Consider the following 7090-nt stretch of genomic DNA (forward strand, 5'->3'; position numbering starts at 1 on the left):
GAGGACGGGGCGGGCGGGGCTCTGCAGGGCCGGGGGCCCTGGCGCCACTGGGCCAAGTTGTCAGCTCCTTCCCAGGAGCTCAGCTTCAGAACCAAGTCCACCCCAACTCCACTTCCATCCTCACCATTTAAAAATGCAGCTCTGACCTCGGCCTGCGGACCGAAGGGTCCCGGGTTCGATTCCAGTCGAGGGCATGTACCTCGGGTGCAGGCTCCTCCCCAGCCCAGCCCTGGTCGGGGGCGGGTAGGAGGCCACCAATAGATGTGTTTCTCTCACAGTGATATTTCTCTCTCTTCCACTCTCCCTAAAAATCAATGGGAAAACAACAAATGCAGCTCTGAGGGAGAGAGGGCAGCACCCCAGAACCCTTAACTGCCTCAGGAGCTCAGACCCCCCCCAGACATGTTTTGGTCACGTGGCCAGTGTGCAGCAGAGGAACGCCACTCACACAGGGGAAGGAGAACCACCAGCTGGTGCGCGGGGCATGGCGGGAGGGTGGAAGGGCAGAGTTTACTCTCTGCCTCTCTAGAATGTTCTCCGTCCCCTAGATCACAGGCTAAGGCACAGAGGAGGCTGGCGAGGACGCTGGCCAGGCAGGGTCCCTGCACCTGCCCCTGCATCCCCACGGCTTCTTAGGAAACCAGGCACTGCGACTTTAAGAACCAAAGTAAACAGGAAAGATGCTTTGTTGTCGAATACACACTGTATTTAACTTTTTATAATCCCAGAGAACTGAAATGCAACATCTGTTTGAGTTGATGTACATCCGAAGACTGACTACTCAGAGTTTCCGAATGAAAGTCATTTTAAGGCACTCGCAGGGCCAGCCCGTCTCCTCCTCCTCCTCCTCCACGGCCGTTCTCCACACTGGAGCAGCCCCGTTCCGCTCTGCCAGGCCACACACCTGTGCCTGCTTCGCCCCAGCTCTTTGTCCCAACCCGAAAACCAGCCCAGTTCCCATTGGAAGACAGAGAGGAAGGTAGTACATGTGGGGGGAGGAGACCACAGAGGGGGCACAGGAGTAAATTCACACGCCGTGGCAGCCGAGAGAAGGAGCAGGAGGGACGGAAAGGGTGTGGACCCACTGGCCGGCGGTGAGGTTTCCATATCAGCTGGTTCCTTTGCTTTTTCTTCATTTTGAAAGATAGGGCCTATATCAGGCGGTGTCTCGCCCCGAGGGGAAGTGTGTGGGCAGGTGGCTCATGCACCGGCTGGTCGCAGAGACAGGCATGCCTTGGGAGCTCTCAAAGTCCCCTGATAAAAAAGGGTCCCCTTCTCGGCCCACGACAGTGCCCGAAACCCCACCCTTAGAGCCACTCCTCTGGGGAAGGCATTGTCTGTGGTCACTATTAAAACATAAATGTCACCTGCGGGGGGACACTCAACTCTTCCCACATGTGGACTGAACTGTCCGTCACCCGTCAGGGTAGGACCCTGAGCGATGGACACAGGGCAGAACATTCCCTCCCTGGGGAAGGAGGCTTGGAGTATGGACCACGGGCGGGCGGGACGGCTGGCCGTGGGTGGGAAATAGTACTTACTGGCCTGGAGTTATCAGATGGGGAGGTCAGGTAGCAGAACAACTTGTCCCACATCACAGTTGCCTAGGGTGTGTGTGTGTGTGTGTATGTGTGTGTCAGTGTGAATAGATCACAATGTTCTGTGTATACATCTAACACAGAATCCGCTTGCACACCTCTGTGATGGTGATGGTTTGAACATGGCATCTGCACGTGCACACACACGTTCACACACATCTCACACACACACTTACTCACACTCAGCAGGGAGATCTTGTGTGAAGTGGGAGATCTCTTCTCGGCCATCTGGGGTTTGGATGCTGCCCAATTGTTGGGAAGGACTGGCTTGGGGCAGTGTGACTCCTTCCTCTGTCACCGGGAGACCCTCCTTCAGTTCAGGTGGCTCTGCAGAAGTGGGCAAGGCTTGGGTTGTACAGGCTGGACGGGGCCCGGCCAACGTTGCTCAGTGGTTGAGCATCACCCTATGAACTAGGCAGTCACGGTTCCATTCCCGGTCAGGGCACAAGCCTGGGTTGTGGGCTCAGTCTCCAGAGGGGGGTGTGCAGAAGGTCCGATCAATGATTCTCTCTCATCATTAATGTTTCTATTTCTCTCTCCCTCTCCCTTCCTCTCTGAAATCAATAATAAATGAATGAATGAATGAATGAATGAATGAATAAATAAATAAAACACTGGTGGGGCCTTCTTACCAGGATTAGGATTTGGCGACATGAATGTCACCAAAGTGACCTTGAACCCTTGGCCTTTGGGAGTCTAGGGAGGTGTGAGTGGAGAGAGGACTTGGCCAAAGGGCAAGCCTCTGCTCCCAGCAAGGCTGGTGGCCTTTGTCCGAGAGCCGTCCCAGGCTGGGCACAGGCACAGGCACCAGGCTCAGGGGACAGTGGTGGGACCTGCCACTCCTCAGGGACCCGCTCAGGGTGGCTGACCTGTGGGGGTAGGCGGGTGGGGGGGGTGGTTGAGGAACAGGAGGAGACCGCTGCCATTTCTCAGTGGCCTCTCCCACTCTTGGAGCCAAGAAAGCTGGGGAATGAAAGATGTGGGAAGCGAGGGGGGAGAGCAGACGCCGGAGGCCTCTCAGCCCAGCCCCCTGCAGAACCATCAGGGTCTCCTTAAAACACGGGTGCCGGGCTCCACGCCGAGACCACGGTGCCGGAGGGGACCGAGCTCGCGGGTCTCTGATGTTCAGGTGGCGTTAGAGGGCGGCACCAGAGCAGGAGCAGCTCAGTTCTGAGTTGGGCAGAGGGCAGCTGAGTGCCAGCCCCCAGGCACGTGGGGAGGAGAGGGGAGGCCTGGTGCCGGGTGGGGGGCAGTCCTGGGGCTGCTGTTTAGACAGTCAGGCTCCGCTGATGGGCGTGGCTTCACAGCCTCTCCAGCTGGTGGTTTCTAACCCACTTCCGGTTGACAGTCTGGTTGGGGGTGGGTGTTTGGACTCGGAGAGAGTTTCTCCCCATGTCTGTGGCTTCAAAGTGGAATAACTCACTGTGCTCTATGGGGCCAAGAAGACAAGTGCTGGGCTGGATACGTCAGAGACGGGACTGGGTTTTCCTCTGTGTAATGAATACATATTCCATAAATAAAGCAGAGGGCAAGCCAGTGAAGACACCCGTGAGCAGGACAATGCACACCTCCTGTGCCCTCTTAGGGTGGTCCTCCCCTGCCCTTGCCCCTGGCAGCAAACACCGTGCCCTTGGCTACTGCAGGCATCCAGCCTGGCAGCACGGGGAAGCAGGACGCTTTGACCCCGGCTCTCCAAGGTCAGAGACATCTCCAGAGTATTGACATTGGCCACCCACACAGAGAGGGAGAAAGAGGGGAGACGCACCTTCCCTGTTTCCCACCCAGGAGGGTAGGAGGGAAGGCAGGGGGCTGGGCCACCTCAGGTAACTGAAGGCCGGCTGAGCAGCCCTCACCCTGGGCAGCTTCACGAGAGGGTTGGGCATGGACTGGAGACCTGGATGGACCCAACCTTTACACACAGAAACATACAGCAGGCACAACCCCCTCAACACACCTCCCCAGGAGCCAACCCGCAGCCCTGCCGGTGGGGAGTGCCCGGCACGTGGTGGGTGGGAGGGGACAGGTCACTGGATGGGCGGGTGGCGCGGAGACAAGCAGGATGGCCCGTGGTTTATGGGAAACCAGCTGTCCAGAGCCTCAGGTTGGGAGCCACCAGCCACGCTCATTCCCTCCTCAGTCTGCCACGCGGTTCTGCTGGCTGGGTGTGCCTTGTCCTCCGAGGTGACCTGCAGGTGGACATGGAAACATGTGAACAGAACAGGAGTTAAGACAGCAACTAAAGAACGTCATTCCGCCCTAACCGGTTTGGCTCAGCGGATAGAGCGTCCGTGGACATGGAAACATGTGAACAGAACGGGCGTTAAGACAGCGACTAAAGAACATCATTCCTTAAAAGCAGATCTGAGCACCGTGAATAGATTTCAAGGGGACAATGACCCTGACATTTTATGCAAAATTATGGGTAATTATTTACGCACCCATTAGGAAAGATGGTCTGTAGCATTTACGTGGTTCTTTAAAAAATGATGAAACACTAAAGTGGTATTAAGGGATTGCAGGTTGTCTGTAGGTACAACCCAGCGGCCAGGCGCAAAGGATCGACAGAAATGGTGGGCATTTCAGACCCATGGCCCGTTCTCAGTGTCGAGATTTGCAGGAATCGCTGGATTCGGAGGACCAGGGCTCAGTGGGGATTTCTGCACGTGCCACAGGCTGGCTGCTTGACGCGAGTCTGCACTATTCAGCCTGAAGTTGTCAATCAGGTTGTCTTTAAAAAGAAAACTTGTTTCCACTGTCTTTTTTTGTGGGCACTTGTCCGCATCGCTTTGTGTAACAGCTGTGGTCCTGAAGCAGTGGGTGAACTGAAGTTTAAAAACACAAGCAGTAGCTTTGAGGGCCTTATGGGAGCTGCTCCAAGATCAGTCGGCCATCGGGCTCCTCCGCTGTCTCCCTGATCAGTTTTTGTGTTTGTATCTTTGGGCTTCTGATACCTGGGGCTGCTTACAGGGGTGCTGCCGGCACAACGGGGCCTAGGATTACAAGTGAACACTGTTGCGCTTTCAGATTTCATGATGGTTTCAGCTCTAGGCAGAACATGCCCGGGTTCTTAGGTAGGTGGCCGCCAAACTTGTTGCAATTGTTGGCAGTTTGCAGACCACCCATTACCATGCCAATAGGGACTTAGGAGCCTAGAAGCCGATCTGGAAACTGCAGAGGAATGGCTGCCACGCTCCGTGTCGGCGATGCCAGTTCCCCCTCCTCCCTCAGCGACTGGTCTGCCAGCCAGTGGGATCTTGCCTGGCCCAGAATGGCAGAATGCTGGGTGACAGGTGCCATGTGGCACAGGTGTGCCGAGGCCTGCGACGACCTCAGAGTCTGCCTGCTGCTCATGGACCGGGAGAGATGCCCGTGTGCAGAATTGCAGCCTCATAACGAGGGTTCGCCTGACCGTTACCTCCGTGCCATGTCATCCCTGTTTTATTATGTAATAGATTTACGACTCAGTAGGGTGCCTTGGCTTAGCCTAATCTTTGCACAGAAACTCCTTTAGTTGCAGTCTCCCCCAAGGCGAGGCAAAGCCGTAACCTTGAAGGGGTGGTGACGGCACCGAGAACGGGCCTCCTTCCCACCCGACAGGTGGGAGCGGGGAGGGCACCTGCGTGAACAGGTTGTGTTTGGCTGCAGATGTTTTCGAATCAGAGGAGTTTACAGCTGCTTGTTCTCTCACAACAAAGGCTGCTTTCGTTTCTGAGGAAGGTGCCAGCGAAGGCCTTTGTCTTTGATTTCGTGAGTGGTTTCCAGGAGCAGGTGTTTGATGGCAGGGCCGGAAGAAATGCTTCAGGTCATTCAGTTGCCGGGGTCTTTACTCCCTGGTGCATGCACCTGTGTGTGTGTGTGTGCACAGTGCGCGTGTGTTCATGTGCGTATGTGCAGGTGTGCATTGTGTGTGAACGTTCATGTGTGTGCATGTGAGCATATGTGTGTGTGTGTGTGTGTGTGTGAGTGTGAGCATGTACACTGTGCACTAGGGGTGGGGTAGAGCCTCAGCCCCTCATTATAAATGCATATGCAGGCCCTTCTTTCCGCCCTAATTAATTAGAAGTAATGGCTTCCTCATTGCTGGCACGGGAGGGAGTGGGCTGGGAACTAATTGGCCTCTTGCTTTCAAAGCCCCGTTCGATGGGACAGTTCTCAACGGGAGGTGCATGGTCACCTTTCCTGTTGTTTTTCCAGGGAGCGTCTGTGTGGGACTCTAACTGGATTGGAGGCTGGGGTGATGGGACGAGAGCCGATGGGAGGTGACCCCAGTGCCTGTGTGTGGGTGTGGCTACAGGTTTTCCCGGTGCCTTTCCTCGGAGGAGCTCACCGCCCCCTCCCTCCCTGAGTCTCCTCACTGGCAGATGCTGATACTCTGGACAGAGAGGGCTCGGGGAGCATGTGCCTGGGGGCAGGTTCCTGTGCTGTGCGCTTGCAAAGCTTCCTGTGGGCATCGTGGCCTGTGAGCATCGTGGCCTGTGAGCATTGTGGCCTGTGAACATCGTGGCCTGTGGGCATCGTGGCCTGCGGGCATCGTGGCCTGTGGGCATCGTGGCCTGTGGGCATCGTGGCCTGTGAACATCGTGGCCTGTGAGCATCGTGGCCTGCGGGCATCGTGGCCTGCGGGCATTGTGGCCTGTGGGCATCGGGGCCTGCGGGCATCGGGGCCTGCGGGCATCATGGCCTGTGAGCATCGTGGCCTGTGGGCATCGTGGCCTGCGGGCAGGGACTCTGCCTAGCCTGATGCATGGCAGACACTGTGTAAACACTGTTTGAGAGGATGGGATGTGGAGGGATCTCATCCATTCTCCTTGAGAAGAAAACAGGGGGTAGAAGTTGGCAGGAAGCAGGGCAGGGAGGGGTGAGACGAGCCTGGGGTCGAGGGCGGACACTAGGGGCTCACTCAGCAAGTGCAAGGTGGGTGTCTGCACAAACTGAGTGGGTGCCCCCTTAAGCTGTGCACCCTGGGGCCCGGCCTGGAGCACGCACCCGCCCTGCTTCCTGTCTCCTCCAGGGATGGGGCCGGCCAGCTGAGACCAGCCCACGGTCAGCAGTGCTTTGCCTGCGCTGTCCGAACCTTCCAATGCCCCAGGGCCAAGTGCTCCCATTCCGAGGTCTGCTTCCCGCTCTAGGCGTCCTGACCCAGCACACAGCTGTTTTGAGGGTCACGCCACACTTTTGGGTTGGCGGGGAGAGTGGGCGCCGGGAGCAGAGGCGAGGCTCCTGCGTGGGGCCTGCCGCCTGAGGCCTGGCTCAAGTTTGTTCTGGCGAGAAGAGCTGGGAGGGTCTCTTCGGGACCACTCCCCAGTTGGACAAAATACCTCTCCCCTCAGAGAGCCGGGGGGGTGACGGGGAGGCCCAGCTCAGGGAGAGGACTGGTTGGGCTGTGGGAACTGGGAGGGGCTTGGGAAGCAGCATGGAGGCAAGGCTGTGGCTGTGTGGCGGGTCCAGTGGAGCCACAGCAGGCAGGTGGCAGAGAGAGGGGCCACGACCAA

General features: G+C 57.3%; 1 protein-coding gene and 1 long non-coding RNA gene across 2 annotated transcripts in view; one reads left to right on the forward strand and one right to left on the reverse strand.

Moving 5' to 3' along the window:
- Positions 1-7090, forward strand: part of LOC106723763 — an 11544-nt gene that overhangs the window by 666 nt on the left and 3788 nt on the right. The window lies entirely within an intron of this gene.
- FAM78B (family with sequence similarity 78, member B) overlaps positions 685-7090 on the reverse strand; it is a 51485-nt gene continuing 45079 nt past the window's right edge. The window contains exons 3-4 of the mRNA XM_005880495.2: positions 3553-3784; positions 685-1925 (exon numbers count right to left, since the gene is read on the reverse strand). The gene's annotated coding sequence lies outside the window, so the exon portion shown is untranslated. The remainder of the gene's footprint in view (positions 1926-3552; positions 3785-7090) is intronic.

This window comes from Myotis brandtii, unplaced genomic scaffold (assembly GCF_000412655.1).
Source record: "Myotis brandtii unplaced genomic scaffold, ASM41265v1 scaffold64, whole genome shotgun sequence".
Classification (NCBI taxonomy): Eukaryota; Metazoa; Chordata; class Mammalia; order Chiroptera; family Vespertilionidae; genus Myotis; species Myotis brandtii.